The sequence below is a fragment of the Giraffa tippelskirchi genome, chromosome 11, assembly GCF_054371585.1.
Source record: "Giraffa tippelskirchi isolate mGirTip1 chromosome 11, T2T-mGirTip1v1.2.pri, whole genome shotgun sequence".
Lineage (NCBI taxonomy): Eukaryota > Metazoa > Chordata > Mammalia > Artiodactyla > Giraffidae > Giraffa > Giraffa tippelskirchi.
The window spans coordinates 61,784,442-61,801,811 of NC_137285.1; the positions used below are offsets into that span (position 1 = coordinate 61,784,442).

A 17,370-nucleotide genomic window follows, 5' to 3' on the forward strand; every position below is an offset into this window, starting at 1 on the left:
TTGCCTGGAGAATCTCATGGATAGCCTGGTGGGCAATCCATAGGGTCGCAAAGAGTCAGAAAAGACTTAGCAACTGAATTGGTGAAGGACAGGGAAGCCTGGTGTGCTGCAGTCCATGGGGTCGGAAAGAGTCGGATATATCCGACTCTTTCCGAATTGCCAATATCCGCTGGATCATCGAAAAAGCAAGAGAGTTCCATAAAAACATCTATTTCTGCTTTATTGACTATGCCAAAGCCTTTGACTGTGTGGATCACAATAAACTGTGGAAAATTCTGAAAGAGATGGGAATACCAGACCATCTAAACTGTCTCTTGAGAGAAACTTGTATGCAGGTCAGGAAGCAACAGTCAGAACTGGACATGGAACAATAGACTGGTTCCAAATAGGAAAAGGAGTACGTCAAGGCTGTATATTGTCACCCTGCTTATTTAACTTATATGCAGAGTACATCATGAGAAACGCTGGGCTGGAAGAAACACAAGCTGGAATCAAGATTGCAAGGAGAAATATCAATAACCTCAGATATGCAGATGACACCACCCTTACGGCAGAAAGTGAGGAAGAACTAAAGAGCCTCTTGATGAAAGTGAAAGAGGAGAGTGAAAAAGTTGGCTTAAAGCTCAACGTTCAGAAAACGAAGATCATGGCATCTGGTCTCATCACTTCATGGCAAATAGATGGGGAAACAGTGCAAACAGTGTCAGACTTTATTTTTGGGGGCTCCAAAATCACTGCTGATGGTGATTGCAGCCATGAAATTAAAAGACGCTTACTCCTTGGAAGGAAGGTTATGGCCAACCTAGATAGCATATTTAAAAGCAAAGACATTACTTTGCCAACAAAATTCCGTCTAGTCAAGGCTATGGTTTTTCCAGTGGTCATGTATGGTTGTGAGAGTTGGACGGTGAAGAAAGCTGAGCAAAGAATTGATGCTTTTGAACTGTGGTGTTGGAGAAGACTCTTGAGAGTCCCTTGGACTGCAAGGAGATCCAATCAATCCATCCTAAAGGAGATCAATCCTGGGTGTTCATTGGAAGGACTGATGTTGAAGCTGAAATTCCAATACTTTGGCCACCTCGTGCGAAGAGTTGACTCATTGGAAAAGACCCTAATGCTGGAAAGGATTGGGGGCAGAAGGAGAAGGGGATGACAGGGGATGAGATGGTTGGATGGCATCACTGACTCGATGGACATGGGTTTGGGTAAACTCTGGGAGTTGGTGATGCACAGGGAGGCCTGATGTGCTGCGATTCATGGGGTCGCAAGGAGTCGGACACGACTGAGCGACTGAACTGAACTGAATATATATATATATGATGGGTTTCCCTGTAGCTCAGCTGGTAAAGAGTCGTCCTGCAATGCAGGAGACCCTGATTTGATTCCTGGGTCAGGAAGATCGCCTGGAGAAGGGATAGGCTACCCACTCCTGTATTCTTGGGCTTTCCTGGTGGCTCAGACAGTAAAGAATCCACCTGCAATACAGGAGACCCGGGTTCGATCCCTGGGTTGGGAAGAGCCTCTGGAGAAGCAAATGGCTACCCACTCCAGTATCCCTGCCTGGAAAATCCCCACAGACAGAGAAGCCTTGTGGGCTACAGTGTACGGGGTTGCAAAGAGTCAGACATGACTGAGTGACTAAGCACACATAAAATGATGGAGGAGATATTCCCTTTGTATTTTATGCCTTCCTGTGCTGTTGGAGGTGGGGGGAAGTCTAACATGTTATTTTTATAATACTTGTTTTTTTAAGAGGCTTGAAGAAGCAGTTTGTGAAACGCCCTTCTTGGATGCTTGGATGTGTGCTTTCAAGCCCCAGAGAGATGAAGCAAGTGCTGCAGGAAGCAAACCCTGTGTTGAATGGAAGCTTGCCTCCCTTTCTCACAGGGCCTCTATTTTGAACAAGAAAAAGAGCCATTCATGCTATTCCATAATAATATGGAAGAGAGCATGAACAGAATTAATATTCTCATCTGCTCACCTAGAGTGAAATGTCACCGAGTGAGTAACAAAGCAATGACTACCAACGCTGAATGAGCAAACTAGTTAGGCAGATGGGGAAGTCTTGTTGTACTACTGATTTGGGGGCTATTTCACTTGTCTTTTCCATTTCTTCCTGCCTCCTTCAGGCTTCCTGTGGGCCTGGGCTTGTATAAGGAGTGTGTTTGGAGGAACATATTCTGGGAAGGCACAGGCCTCTTTTTAGAATTTGCAATTTGGTTTTTAAATGTTGCCATCCAGCATGAAGGCACAGTAGGAAAAGGCATAGGAGATAAAGAGAGATTTTTTTTGGGAAATGCTGTTCATGGCTCTCATTTGGGTAAGGCTTGGATGGCTCTCTTCTCAAGGTTTATTTCTGCTGCAGAGTTTAAGACTGTGGACAACAATCTGCTCACAGTTTTACTTTGCATAATGCTGGATAGGGTCCTTCGGCTACTGAGTCCAGCTCTGACATCACAGCTGATCTGAAAGCTGCTGACTTTCTCCTGGGGAGAGACCAGGCCCAGCCTCCTCTGAAATGATGAGAGAACAGACCCCAGGAGTCTGAGTTCCTCACAAAAACCTGGTGAGTGTGTGCACGTAGTTGTGTGTGCTGGAGTGGAAGGCATTTGGGAAGAGAAAATTCTGGAGCAAAATGACTTTTCTGAAGAATCTGCCTTGTGTTCTCGTAGCTCAGGCCAGAGTGAACAAAGCAAACCATAAAAAGGAAACCTCCAGCCCCCAATAAACTAAGACAAATTGAGACAGGCTGGGACCTGGGACCGTTTGCTGCAGTGCTACACTGCTCACACATGCACACACCTTTCCTCTAGCAACAAAATACAAAGAAATTATATGAGACTAAAAATAACTGCTTGCATGGGTAGTTGGGGCAAAAATATGGACAAAAGATACAAAGAGACCAAAAAACCCAACTGCTACTTTTGAAGAGCCAGGAGCAAAAGCAGGGTACTGCGCATGCCCCTTGCACACAACACCACCAAAGGGATGCGCAAAGCATCTAAGCTACCCCTCCTGCCAGACCCCTGGACACACACCTACCCTTACCCCGTACAAGGAACAAGCTCCCTGCTCCCTACTTCCTTGATTTTGCTTCTAGAGATTTTGCTCCTTGCTGCTGCCACTGGAGGGGAGGGGATGTGAGGGGGTGGGGGTTGGGGAGGGGTTGGGAGGTGGTAAAAGCCTTGCCTGAATTTCTTGTCTGGCCTCGAGTCAATTTCTATTGATTGCAGAAGGCCAAGAACCCTGGTTAGTATCAAAATGACCACCTGCCTCAAAGTCACTCTGACCTTGCGGCCACTCATAATGGGCCTGGAGTGCCAGGTGACCTTCAAACTCACAACTTGGCCAAAATCTTTTGTAAACTGGGAGCCACACAAGTGTTGGGTTGGTTGTCAGTTGGTCAGGACTTGCTGTCCCAGGCTCAGGGCCTGGGAAGGAGACAAGGGTTTGCTTGAGCCCAGGTCACAGTCCCCGGGGTCCTCCCCACCCGCCTTGCTTACTTTCCTTTGCGGAGATTTTCAGTCTATTGCAGCATCTCCCCATTAAAGTAAATAGTGCTTTCCCAAGAGCACATCTTCGATATTTCTGCAATTGTGCCATAGCCAGCTAATGTGTAATGCTGTAGTTTAATAGTCTATTAAAACTCAGCACTGCACATTAAAATCTCTACTGTATCACTGCAGATCTACTTAACAAAGGCGAGGTCCCCAGAAAGCACTATTCACTTGCTGGGAGTTGCTGCAACAGAACAGAGGAAGTCTTTTAGGGCAGAAAAATTTAAAGGGGAAATGGGGTGGAGAAAAGACCAATAAACACCTCCCCTCTGCTCCCTCCCCCCTGAAGAGCAACCCCTTTGCTTGCCTAGAAGGAACACAGTCTGCTGGTACTCTGGATGGAGGCTGGAAATTCTTAACAGTTTACCACCAAATCCCTTCAGATCAAATCTCATCACTCAGATCTTTATTTGGAAGCACTTCAGTTTCCCTTCTCTCCTTCTCAGAAAGAAACAGGGTTCAGGAAATCTGCCCCCGGCTGGGAAATTGCACCAGCCGTTCCTCCCTCCAGAACAATTGCTGGGGCGGAGGAATTCTTCAAACAGCTGTAAATTCTCCCACCAACAACTCCCTCCTTCAGAAACTACAACAGCCCCGCATCAAAGCCTCCCTTCAGCTGCCAAGAGGAAGAATCAATAGTTTAACAGAAAGGAAGCTGGGTGTGTGGTGTAAACACCTGTATTGCAAATAACCCAAATGTCACCTAAGAGACAGGAGAAGCAGATGCCTGGTGCTTTGGATTCTGAGGAGCCCCAGGGAGGAGTTCCCACCCCACACGTGAGCAGTCAGAAGACCAGCAGGCAGTGGCTTTGCTGCAGAGGTGGGAAAGCAACAGAAGATGGAGAGAAGAGGATGTGTGTTGAGAGTGGGATGTCCACAACCAAAGGCCTGGGGAGAGAAAAAAAGTGGAGAGATGTGGTGAAACCACACAACTCAGATGGGACTTAAACCCATAGTCTTTTAGTTGAGATCACATGCCTGGTCTCAGGACTTAATGAAGCCTTGGTTCTTCATGTCTCATCACAGAAAAAATTCAGTGAGAGACAAAGTGATAGGTAAGAAGTGCATTCATTTAGAGTGATACACATTCCACAGACAGAATACAGCCTCTCAAAGAGGCAAGAATGGCCGTGAGAGAAACACACTTCACAGACAGAGTGTGGGCCATCTCAGGAGGCGAGAGGCCCTGAAATATGAGGTGGTTAGTTTTTATGGGCTGGATAATGTCATCAAACCAGTCAATCCTAAAGGAAATCAGCCCTGAATGTTCATTGGAAGGACTGAGGCTGAAGCTGGAGCTCCAATATTCTGGCCATCTGAGGCAAAGAGCCGACTCACTGGAAAAAACCCTGATGCTGGGAAAGATTGAGGGCGGGAGGAGAAGGCGGCGACAGAGGATGAGATGGTTGGATGGCATCATTGACTCAAGGGACCTGAGTTTGATCAAACTCCAAGAGATTGTGAAGGACAGGGAAGCCTCGTGTGCTGCAGTCTTTGGGGTCCCAAAGAGTCGGACATGACTGAGCAACTGAACAACAATGAGTGGGAGGCTTATTCCAACAATGTTGGAGAAGGGGCAGCTATTTCCAGGAACTGGGCCACTGCCCACTTTTCGGCTTTTTGTGGTCAGCCTTGGAACTGCCATAGCGCTTGCGGGTGTGTCATTTAGCAGCGAATGGATTACAATGAGCTTATAATGAGTTTCAAGAGCTACTGGAAGTTGAATCTTCTGTCATCTTGGATCTAGTTGATTCTAACCAGTTTATGTTGTATCCTCAAGGGCTATGCCATCCTTTCAGAGGTTATGCTCTGCCCACTTCCCTCCTGTTTCCGTGAGAGAGACATACATATTGGAGTGGGCATCAGGAGCTCTGCCAAGCTCCGTGCCACCACCAGGGACTGATGGCTCAATCCGATAACCTTGGGATTTTCATCCGCCTGAGAAAACCAGAATATGTCAACCCCAAGTATGTCTCTTTGACATAAAAATTATTTTGAGCTGAAAGTAACTCAAAAAAGCAGTAAATGTAGATAAAACTTCCCCTTTTCTGCTTAAAGGCAGGAAATAAATTTTCCTCTTGGAGACAGACTCTTATCATTCCAGGGAAGTCACCAGAGGAATCTGCGGACAGACCTTGATAAACTAACCCTTATCTTCTTTCTAAGAAGGAAGATAAAGGCTCCCTAGCCTTAACTGGACCACCCCCAACTCAAACTCCTTTGTCTTGTCAATTCTTTACAAATGTATCATTTCTTGGTCTGCTGCTGCTAAGTCACCTCAGTCGTGTCTGACTCTGTGCGACCCCACAGACAGCAGCCCACCAGGCTCCGCCGTCCCTGGGATTCTCCAGGCAAGAACACTGGAGTGGGTTGCCATTTCCTTCTCCAATGCATGAAAGTGAAAAGTGAAAGGCATAAAAGTTTCCTACTCTGGTCACTCCTGGTCTTCATTTTTTCATGAAGGCTGCCATGTACATGTACAAATTCAATAAAATGTATATGCTTTTCTCCTGTTAATCTGATTTGTCAGTTGTGTTTTCAGACCCTTCTAGAATCTGAGAGTTGAGGGACATTTCCCTCCCTATAAAAGATGCTCTCAAAGTTTCCCTCCAGCTCTTTAACCTACGCAGCAGATGAGAGAGGGAGAGGGAGAGGGATAGGGAGGGAGAGAGGGAGACAAAGTGTAGGGGTGCTCATCTTTGATCATAGTGGTTTTTTAATTCTTAGTGCCACCTAATTTATTGGATTACTATGATGTCTATAGTGGTTCCATGTCAAAAAGTCACAGCTAGCTTCAACTTGTGATAAAACTGTGTTTCTGGAGCAAAGCACCAAGCTATCTAAATTTGGTAATGTCGGGGGGTGGGGGGTGGGGTTGTGTAATTTCCTTGTTTCTGTCTCGTCACAACAAAAATTTGAAGCGACTGACCGTTGTTACAGCTCTGTGTTACAGCTCAGTTTTATTTAGAAAATAAAGGAAAATAGATTTTTGAGGTGTGAGGGCACGCGGACCCAAAAGATGCCAAGAGAAGAGAGGGAGACCCCAGCCCTTTGGCTCCTCTTTATCTATGTTTTCTTTCTCCCCCTGGGCCTGACCTATGCAAACTGGGCTAGCCAGGAGCGCTGCTTGTTCTACCTGAGCTCCTCACTACGGTCCTCGGACTTCCTTTGTTCTATTTTTCAAGGGCTTTTCCCTTCCTTGTCTTTTAGCCAGCGCCATTCTGGACTCCTTTTTCCTATTCTAACTACCTAACAGTAATTTAAACCAAGAGTGTTTACTCCCTGAATGCAAATACTTGACCCACCTTTGACAAGTGATGATCCAGAAAGCAACCATGGTTCCACCTCCTCCTGACTCCACGTGGAGACTTCAGTGGCCCCAGAGCTTGCCAAGATCATCATTTTCTGTGGCTTTCTCTTCAGATGCTTTCCCCAAGATGCCAGTTGGGACAGGGAGCAAGTTGCTGGATTTTTATCAACCATCCAGTTCTTCTCAGATCTCACATAACTGACATGGTTTTGTGTGCTGATTCCACTCCTGGTTTCCTCTTAACTCTCTAACAGCTGGTCTCCAAGGCCCTCGCCTGCTTACCTTTCATTTCATCTAAGTTTGTATCTTATTGTAGTGTACAGTTGGGGTTACTTGAAATCCTATTGAGGATAAGGTGGATACAAACACATGAACAACCCCTTGAGATCTTTTCCCCCAGCTGTACATGCAGGCATGTATGAAATAGGCAGACTGGGGCAATAAGAAAAGATGGCTAAAGTAGAATTGCCTTGAGGGACTTTGCTGGCAATCCAGTGGTTAAGATTTTGCCTTCAAGGCGGAGGTACAGGTTTGAACCCTGGTCGGGGAGCCAAGATCTCACATGCCTCACTACCAAAAAACCAAAACATAAAACAGAAGCACTATTGTAACAAATTCAATAGAGACTTTAAAAATAGTTCCCATTAAAAGAAATTCTTTAAAAAATATTGCCTTGGTGAATTGGGATAGAAATGAGGTAAACTCTAAACTTAAGAGTTGAAGTGAAATTAGGTGGGCAACAGTGATAGAATAAGTGTGACATCTTTGTATGCATGACAATGTGTTTATAGGAGGAGAAATAAAGAGCTATAAGGACAAAGTGATTTCCAAAGGGAAGAGTGATATTTTCTTTTGGTTTTCAATTCAGTGCAAAGGCACTGAGGCTCTGCTCAGGAAGACCCTGTGTCAGGGAGGGGCCCTCAGCTTCACTGAGCCCTTAAGGGGGGGCAACAGCTTCCCATGTGTTATCTCACTGAGTCCTTACAATCATCCTCCCAGACAGGACTTGTTTCTAGGTTATAGATGGAGAAATTGAGGCAGAAATGGGTGAAGTAGCAGCCTGCAGGATGCAGAGTTGATGCTTTTGAACTGTGGTTCTGGAGAAGACTCTTGAGAGCCCCTTGGATTGAAAGGAGATCCAACCAGTCCATCCTAAAGGACATCAACCCTGACCATTCACTGGAAGGACTGATGCTGAAGCTGAAGCTCCAATACTTTGGCCACCTGATGCAAAGAGCTGACTCATTGGAAAAGACCCTGATGCTGGGAAAGATTGAGGGCAGGAGAAGGGGATGACAGATGGTTGGATGGCATCACCAACTCGATGGACGTAGGTTTGAGCAAGCTCTAGGAGATGGTGAAGGACAGGGAAGCCTGGCATGCTGCAGTCTATGGGGTCACAAAGAGTTGGACATGACTGAGCCCCAACTGAACAACAGCAAAATGGGCTGCAGGATGCACACCAGCAAGGGACAAAAATTAATATTTCAATTTCTGATCATCTTCTTACATTACATTATGGGGCCACTTAGTCCATTAAAAACTATAAAATCATGAATAAGCCAGTGTCTTCTCCCTCACCATGTAAAATTTGGAAGGCAGAGGAAGAAAGTCCAGGAAAGTCTACCGCATAAATAAGGGACAAGGAAGGACAAAACAAGTTGTCTTCAGGAAGATGTTTCCTCTGAAGTTTCTGAGGTTGGAGGGAGGTAGGGAAGCAGGCCCTGCTCCCTGCTCCGGGACCCACCGCAGTCTTAGGTCTAGAAATGTCCCAGATAATCAAACAGGGCTACGCTGTGTCTTCAAGAAGGCCTCAGACAATTGTAACAGTATCTGTTTGTCTTTAGGTGAACAGCTGACAAATGGAAGAAGGGAGAGCTCCACCCACAAACCCAGGGAAAGGGCATTGGAAGAGGAATGCCCTTATCTCTGCCCCCAGCTGTGAGGCTGATTGATGCTATTAACATTCCCAGGAGTCTCTGCTACATTGGAGTTGGGGTGTGGAGGGAGAGAGGGAGGGATGGGGGGAGTGGAGAGTGACAGAAGCTGCCTGGGAAATGCTTGGAGATTCCCTTCTTGAAATAGTCCAGGTGGGAGAGGTGATAACCCAGGAATGAGAACGCAGGATACAAAGGATTTTATGGCTGGTGCTCAGGATAGTGTGGGGTAGGTGAGGTCCAAAGACCAATGTCTGAAAAATATTTTGCTTGCTAACTTAGATGCAAGAACTATGCACCATGTCTCTAAATTAGAATACTCAAATTAAATGCAAAAGTCTCTTTCCTCGGGCTCCTCTTTAGGTTGCCAACCCAGAATTGGAGGAGAATTGAGGAATAAAAGACCTGCGCTCAAGTCTATCAGCTGTGCGACCTTGGGAACTCCTCTTAATAACCTCTTTCATCTAGATTGCTCATCATCAACTTTAGTCTTATTATTAACAGGAGACAGTGAGATGAAGGCACTGTGCATGCTGTGGAGTGCATGCTGTGGACTGCATGGTGAAAAATGCCTATTTATAACAACCCAGGTTTAGCTGTGAGAGGGCCACACTTTGGGCCATTTTCAATAGATATCCTGTGATCTTGCCCAGCTGCTGTGGCTCCCTTGGAACTCACTTCATGGGGGTCCATATAGCATGTGGTCCAGGAATTCTCAGATGCCCTCGGCAACTTTCACAGGGCTCTGCCAGGGAAAAGCCAATGAACTTACTCCCAAGAGACCTACATGCCATCAACAGAGGGACCCCCCCCAAAACTCTGCTCTCTGAATGAATTGTCAGCAAGTCCATGCAGGGATGAGGCGTGTAGGAGAGATTGCAGTGTGGTGTAGTTTGTCCTTTGTCCAGGCAAATGGAATGGGTCAGGGAACATTTTTAAAGGGGACCCTGGTTTCCTCTCTGCCAAGTCAGTTCAGTTCAGTTTAGTCTCTCTGTCTTGTCTGACTCTTTGCGACCCCATGGACTGCAGCATGCCAGTCTTTCCCGTCCATCACCAACTCCCAGAACTTGCTCAAATTCATGTCCATCGAGTCGGTGATGCCGTCCAACCATCTTATCCTCTGTTGCCCTCTTCTCCTCCTGCTTTCAATCTCTCCCAGCATCAGGGTCTATTCCAATGAGTCAGTTCTTTGCATCAGGTGGCCAAAGTGTTGGAGCTTTAGCTTCAGCATCAGTCTTTCCAATGAATATTTGGGACTGATTTCCTTTAGGACTGACTGATTTGATCTCCTTGCAGTCCAAGGAACTCTCAAGGGTCTTCTCCAACAGCATAGTTCAAAAGCATCAATTCTTCAGTGCTCAGCTTTCTTTATGATCCAACTCTCACATCCATACATGACCACTGGAAAAATCATGGCTTTGACTAGATGGACCTTTGTCAGTAAAGTAATGTCTCTGGTGTCTAGGTTTGTCATAGCTTTTCTTCCAAGGAGCAAGTGTCTTTTAATTTCATGGCTGTGATTTTTGGAGCCCCCCAAAATAAAGTCTGTCACTGTTTCTACTGTTTCCCCATCTATTTGCCATGAAGTGATGGGATCAGATGCCATGATCTTAGTTTTCTGAATGTTGAGCTTTAAGCCAACTTTTTCACTCTCTTCTCTCACTTTCATCAAGAGGCTGTTTAGTTCTTCTTCACTTTCTGCCATAAGGGTGGTGTCATCTGCATATGTGAGGTTATTGATATTTCTCCCGGCAATCTTGATTCCAGCTTGTGCTTCATCCAGCCCAGTGTTTCTCATGATGTACTCTGCATATAAGTTAAATAAGCAGGGTGACAATATACAGTCTTGATGTACTCCTTTCCCAATTTGAAACCAGTCTGTTATTTCATGTCCGGTTCTAACTGTTGCTTCTTGATCTGCATACAGATTTCTCAGGAGGCAGGTAAGGTGATCTGGTATTCCCATCTCTTAAAGAATTTTCCAGTTTGTTTTGATCCACACAAAGACTTAGGCAGTCAATAAAGCAGAAATAGATGTTTTTCTGGAACTCTCTTGCTTTTTCCATGATCCAACAGATGTTGGCAATTTGATCTCTGGTTCCTCTACCTTTTCTAAATCCAGCTTGAACATCTGGAAGTTCTCTTTTCACGTACTGTTGAAGCCTGGTTTGGAGAATTTTGAGCATTACTTTCCTTGTGTGAGATGAGTGCAATTGTGTGGTAGTTTGGACATTCTTTGGCATTGCCTTTCTTTGGGATTGGAATGAAAACTGAACTTTTCCAGTCCTGTAGCCACTGTTGAGTTTTCTAAATTTGCTGGCATATTGAGTGCAGCACTTTCACAGCATCATCTTTTAGGATTTGAAATAGCTCAGCTTGGATTCCATCACCTCCACTAGCTTTCGTAGTGATGCTCCCTAAGGCCTACTTGACTTTGCATTCTAGGATGTCTCGCTCTAGGTGAGTGATCACACCATCGTGGTTATCTGGGTTATTAAGATCTTTTTTGTATAGTTCTTCTGTGTATTCTTGCCACCTCTTCTTAATAACTTCTGCTTCTGTTAGGTCCATAGGAGCTCAATTTGACATCATCCATTCTCACCAGGAATGCAAAATAGTCTATCCTTTGGACTAGCTGGATAGACAGTGCAGCATCGGATGCCATCTCTAGATCTCCTTGGACCTTTTTTGGCAGGTAATTCAGGGTATAGACCGGCATTTCTCATCACCAGTCATTGTGATTGGTCTTAGGAGCTCTTCTCTGTGAGCAAGCGCCTAGGTGCCTCTCTGTGTACTTTATTCCGAAGTGAAGATCCTGGCCCCTTGTTCCCCACTCAGTTTTCCTCACTGCTGTCTTCCCCAGGTTTCTGAGCCACAGAATACACGGGTGTAACCAGCCCAATCCCTTCAGTCCTTTTGGTACTGAACTAAACTTGGGTCTACTTGCCCACACATTGTAAAGCCAATCTACCAACACCAGGTTGTGGTGGAGGAAAGTGTAGCATTTATTGCAGGAACCCAGCATGAGTCCAGGGCAGCTAGTGCTTAAAACACCAGAACTCCCTGATGGGTTTCAGTAAGGCATTTTTTTTTTCTTTTTTTTTTTTTTTATTTACTTTACAATATTGTAATAGTTTTTGCCATACATTGACATGAATCAGCCATGGGTTTACATGTGTTCCCCTTCCTGGACCCCCCACCCACCTCCCTCCCCATCCCATCCCTCTGGGTCATCCCATTGCCCCGGCCCTGAGCCCTTGTCTCATGCATCGAACATGGAATAGTGTTCTGTTTCACATATGATAATATACATGTTTCAATGCTATTCTCCCAGAACGTCCCACCCTCACCTTCTCCCTCAGAGTCCATAAAATTGTTCCATGCATCTGTGTCTCTTATTCTGTCTCGCATATAGGGTTATCGTTACTATCTTTCAAATTCCATATATATGCATTAGTATACTGTATTGGTGTTTTTCTTTCTGGCTTACTTCACTCTGTATAATGGGCTCCAGTTTCATCCATCTCAGTAGAACTGATTCAAATGTATTTTTTTTAATGGCTGAGTAATATTCCATTGTGTATATGTATCACAGCTTCCTTATCCATTCGTCTGCTGATGGACATCTAGGTTGCTTCCATGTCCTGGCTACTGTAAACAGTGCTGCGATGAACATTGGGGTACAGTAAGGCATTTTTAATCGCCAGGTGAGGGAGGGAGGGAGGGTCCCAGGATCAGAGATCAACTTGTGTACAATCCTCTGATTGGTTAACAGTGAGAACATGGCAGACCCATGTCACAGGGGTTAACATTTGATCTTTAGGCTCCAGTGAGCCTGGGGGCTTTGTGGTGGTGTAAGAAAACTCAGGAAGTGAGCATCAGATTCTGTTATCCGGGTACTTCAGAGAGGCGCTACAGCGGAGGATAAGGGGAGGGGCCGTCCTGGGGAGGCCCCACAGGGTTCTGCTGGGTTGCTTTCCTTCTGGGAACCTTCAGTATGCGCCTTACACCTTGACTATTCCTCCTTCCTATCCCCCTCTGTGTTTTTCATTTCTTTTCTACTGAAACCTGTCTCAGGGAGAGAAAAGGTGGTGCATCTATGGAACCCATTGCACTGGCAGGTACACTGCGGTTCTTTTCCGATGTTCTTAGCTGAAGGGGCTCCCTGCCCACCTTTCCCCCCTCCCTCCCCTTTCTTCTCCTCTTTCTCTCTTACTCTCTCTCTCTCTCAGTGTCCCACCTATTCTACTTTGATGTGGAAAGAAACCCCACATACAAGAGGTGCACTTTGGTTTCTGAGAGGAAGATGTGAGTGATATAACCTGGATGTCTTGGGGGAGGTGGCGGGGGTTGCTCCCTCTGGGATGAACCAGATGGGAGGTGGGGGATGGGAGGGAGCCCTGTGGTCAGGAGGAACCCAGCTGTGCCTGGCTGACCCTGGCTGAGTGGAAGCACATCGTGTGTGTGTGTGTGTGTGTGTATGTGTGTATGTCTATGTGTGTGTCTGTGTGTCTGTGTGTTCACGCATGCTCACTCACTGCTCTTTGAGACCCCATGGGCTGTAGTGTAGCCCACCAGGCTCCTTTGTCCGTGGGAGTCTCCAGGCAAGAATACTGGAGTGGGTTGCCTTTTCCTCCTCCAGGGGATTTTCCTGACCCAGGGATCCAACCAGAGTCTCTGGAGTCTCCTGCATTGGAGGAGATTATTTACTGCTGAGCCACCTGGGGAAGCCCCAAAAGCACATCCATGGGACTGTCTTCTCAACTGACCTACCCCACCTCCCTTTGACCTTCACCCACCCCCTACCTCACCTCTCACTGTTTTGCCCCAATCTCCGCTTTTCTATGGAGAAGGAAATGGCAACCCACTCCAGTATTCTTGCCTAGAGAATCCTGTGGACAGAGGAGCCTGGTGGGCTGCTGTCCACAGGGTAACACAGAGTTGGACACGACTGAAGCGACTTAGCAGCAGCAGCAGCAGCAGCAGAGGTTTTTGAAATATCGCGAGAATTGCGGCCTCTGTATTTGTTCAGTAGGTAGGTTTGTGAGGAAGCGGACCGCTCTGTGGCGAGGTCGTTCCCTGCTCCTGAAAGCCCACTGCAGACCCTCTTCTATCCTGAGCTGGTATTGGCTGTTCTGTATACAGAGTTCCAGCCAGTTCAGAAGCCTTGGTGGGGTGGGATTCAGAGAGAACAGCTTGGCTTTTCCAGGCCGGAAGAGGCTCTTCGCTGTTCATTGACTAGAAACTTGCTCAGAAAGAAGAAATCCGAGCAGGCGCAGTTCAGCCTCTGTGAGGACTCCTGTTCTCTCTCTTTCTCTCTCTTCCCTTTTTCACTGTCTCACAAGACAGTATCATCAATAACAGGATTTAGAAAAAAATGAACTGCAGAGAGCATAAGAAGTCTGGAGATGGGCTTTTTATCTGCATTGCTCCTCTTGCGGAGGTTTACTTTTCTATCCATTTGGAAGATGGGCTGTGTTGATAGCAGCCCATCACCCCATCATGGGCTGGGCTGACAGGCAGAGTTCGCAGAGGCAGACAGGTAGGTGGGCTTCCCTCCTGCTCCTGACTCTGGAATTCCCCAGCACGCTGCTGGGAGTCAGGGCTCAGCTCTGCAGCCGTTATCTGGTAAACAAGAACGTCCCCAAACATCAACTGCAGACACTGACTTCTCCCTCTGCCCTTCTGCCAGTAGGTAAAGACTGTGCAGAGGAAGAACACTGCGTGTTCTTGAGTGTTCACTGAGGCATGCTCTTTCTGTTTCACTGTCTCTAGGGGCTGTGCTTCATGGGCACAGGGAAGACAGCAGGAGGGACCCGACTGAATGCTGAGTGATGACGTGGTCCAGCCACATGGCACAGGGAAGGCCATTTCAGCCACTGAATGGGAAAAATGTCACATGACGGTTCTGCACCTCCTTGCGCTTGCAGACCTAAACCCCAGCATCCCCCAAACTGAACCAACCATCTTCCGTCGCATGGTGGTCCTTCTCTCCACCCAGGGCACTGTCACCCACCCTGTCTCAATGGAGTGCTAGGAGCTTGGGTCCTCCCCAACTCCCCTCTGCTTTATCCCCATGTCTCATCATCAAACCACCTTGATTATGTTTTATAAGATTATAAAGTCTCTGGAATCCTCCATGCTCCCATCTCCACTTTTCCATCCTGGTCCAACCCCCAGCACCTGGATGATCACAATGGCAGCCTTCTCACTATCTTCATACCCATCCCTGACCCTGCAGCAGAATTAACTTGTTCACGAATACAAATCATATTATTATCCCGCATTCTGTAAAGCCCTCAAATGTCTCCCCATTCTCTTTAAGCTCCCCTTAAGCACCTGTAAGTTTGAGTGCAAGTCCCCAAGGTCCTTAACCAGGGTTTCCTGGGCCTTCATTTCTCAGTCCATTCCTGCCCCTGCTAACCTGCCCATCCCCGCTTCGCTCCACTCCTGGGTCTTTTCACGCTCCACACTTACCCTAGAGCCTTTGAATATATTGTTCTCTCACCCCAGAAGCCTTTCCCCATCCTATTCCTCTTCATAGCTCGCCTCAAGCTTGGTGGGATTTATTTTTGTAATTTTGTACTCTCAGTTCCATGGAAGAAGGCACTATATCTGCTTTACTCACCACTGTCCTTAGCACACAACACAGTGCCTGACACCTAATAGATGCTCAAAAACATACAGACTTATTATATTATCTATATGTATAAAAATGAGATTTTAGTAAAACTGCCTTAGAACTATAAAGTCTGTATAAGACTGGTGATTTTTATTCCCTCTAGCTCAGAACAAGCAGGATAGACTAGTCTATTATCATTTAGTCTTGAAGGGAATTTATTTATATCTCTGTGTTAAGGCTTCCAGGCATTTGCATCTTAAGCTTTTTATTTCTACCTGCAGAATGAAGGGTTTTGTGCTTCTTTAAAGGAATTTCTGGCAATAGCCAGCAGGTGGGTTCATTAAGGAAGAAACAGAACACTCTCATGCTATTTTTATTTCTTTTTTTATAGTTTGGAAACTGGAAAACAAAGAGACAAGCTGAGGCCAAGGAAAGAACGTGTGTGTGTGTGTGTGTGTGTGTGTGTGTGTGTGTCTGTGTGGAGGGGACTATACTCAAGATTTGGATAAGGAGGTACCCCCAAGCTGCCCTTCTGATGGGATGGGGCTGTTGGGAAAGCAGCCTGGGGAGTAGGAAGCACCAGGACTGCCCTGACACCATGAGTTAAAAGCTTCTATTAACCCTGGGACTTTGAACAGCCACTTCAATGGTGCCTCAGTGTCTTCATTTGTAAAGCAGAGATCAAGTCCTGGATATCATGATTACTGTGAGGATTAAAAGAGATTGTGTTTTAGAAAGCACATTGTAAGTTGCAAATATAGATTAAAGCTGACATGATGAGACCACTAAACCAAACACCTCAAATACAAAAATACAAGCTCACATTTCTCTCCCATGAGCCAGCCTTACCTATGCAGCTCCATGGATGTGATCACATGTCAGCAGCTTCAAGATCAGTGATGAGTATTTGCATCTCTTTCTCTTCCAGTGGTCAGTAAACTCAGAGACGGGCCCTGGTCATCTTACACCCCTAGTAAAGAGCAACGGCAGACACCAAGTACCTGTTGAATGAATGAAGAGATGGTGAGAAGCAAGAAGAAAGAAGGTCTGAAGAAAAAGGTGAGTGAAGGAGGGGTGAGCTGGATCCCTGGAGAGGTTTATATTTTCTTAGAAATCCAGAAGAGGGCTTCCCTGGTGGCTCAGTGGTGAAGAGTCCGCCTGCCAACACAGGAGACATGGGTTCAATCCTTGGTCCGGGAAGATCCCCCTTGCCACGGAGCAACTAAGCCGAGGCATCACAACTACTGAGCCACATGCCCTAGAGCCCGTGCTCTGCAACAGGAGATGCCACTGCAGGAGAAACCTACGCACCGCAACTAGGGAGGAGCCCCACTCGCCTCAACCATAGAACAGCCTGAGCAGCAACCAAGACCCAGCAGAGAAAAAAAAAAAAAAAAGTCCAGAAGAACAACTGAAGGCACCAAATTCATGGGAGTGCCCTCTTAACTTCCTTGGCTCACACCCCAACCCCTAGCTCTCCTGGCCTACGGCCAGCTTCAGGGATGGGATGGGGCAGGAACTCTTTGTCTAGGCTTCATTTGACTGCAGGGGCCTCTCCTTGGGGGCCTTGCTGAGCAGCCAGAGCAGTGGTATAAGAAGAATGCTCAGATTTCCACATTTGGAAGCCTTTCAAGAGATGCATGCCCTGGTCTCACCCTCAAACAAAGGGGACAGAGCCAAATACAAAGAAATGTTTTTTCCCAGTCCCCCAGCACCAACTAAATATCATCCATCCATCCATTAAATAGCTGTGAAGCGCCCACTGTGTGCTGCGCTGGGTGCTGGAATGACATAGAATGAATCGCACCCTCATCTCAAGCAAGGAGAACATAGCTACTTTCCACAGGGAAGACTCAGTGGGGAGGGAGCAAGAGCCAGGCCCTGGAAGGGGAGGAACACAGCCCCCACACCCTGACAAGCCTGACCCTGTCATCTCTCTCTCCA

At 46.6% G+C, this 17,370-nt stretch overlaps 1 long non-coding RNA gene across 1 annotated transcript in view; it reads right to left on the bottom strand.

The window, feature by feature from the left end:
- Nucleotides 1-17,370, bottom strand: part of LOC145525324 (uncharacterized) — a 40,114-nt gene that overhangs the window by 13,598 nt on the left and 9,146 nt on the right. The window contains exon 2 of the long non-coding RNA XR_014068107.1: nucleotides 16,276-16,427. This is a non-coding gene — a long non-coding RNA (uncharacterized LOC145525324). The remainder of the gene's footprint in view (nucleotides 1-16,275; nucleotides 16,428-17,370) is intronic.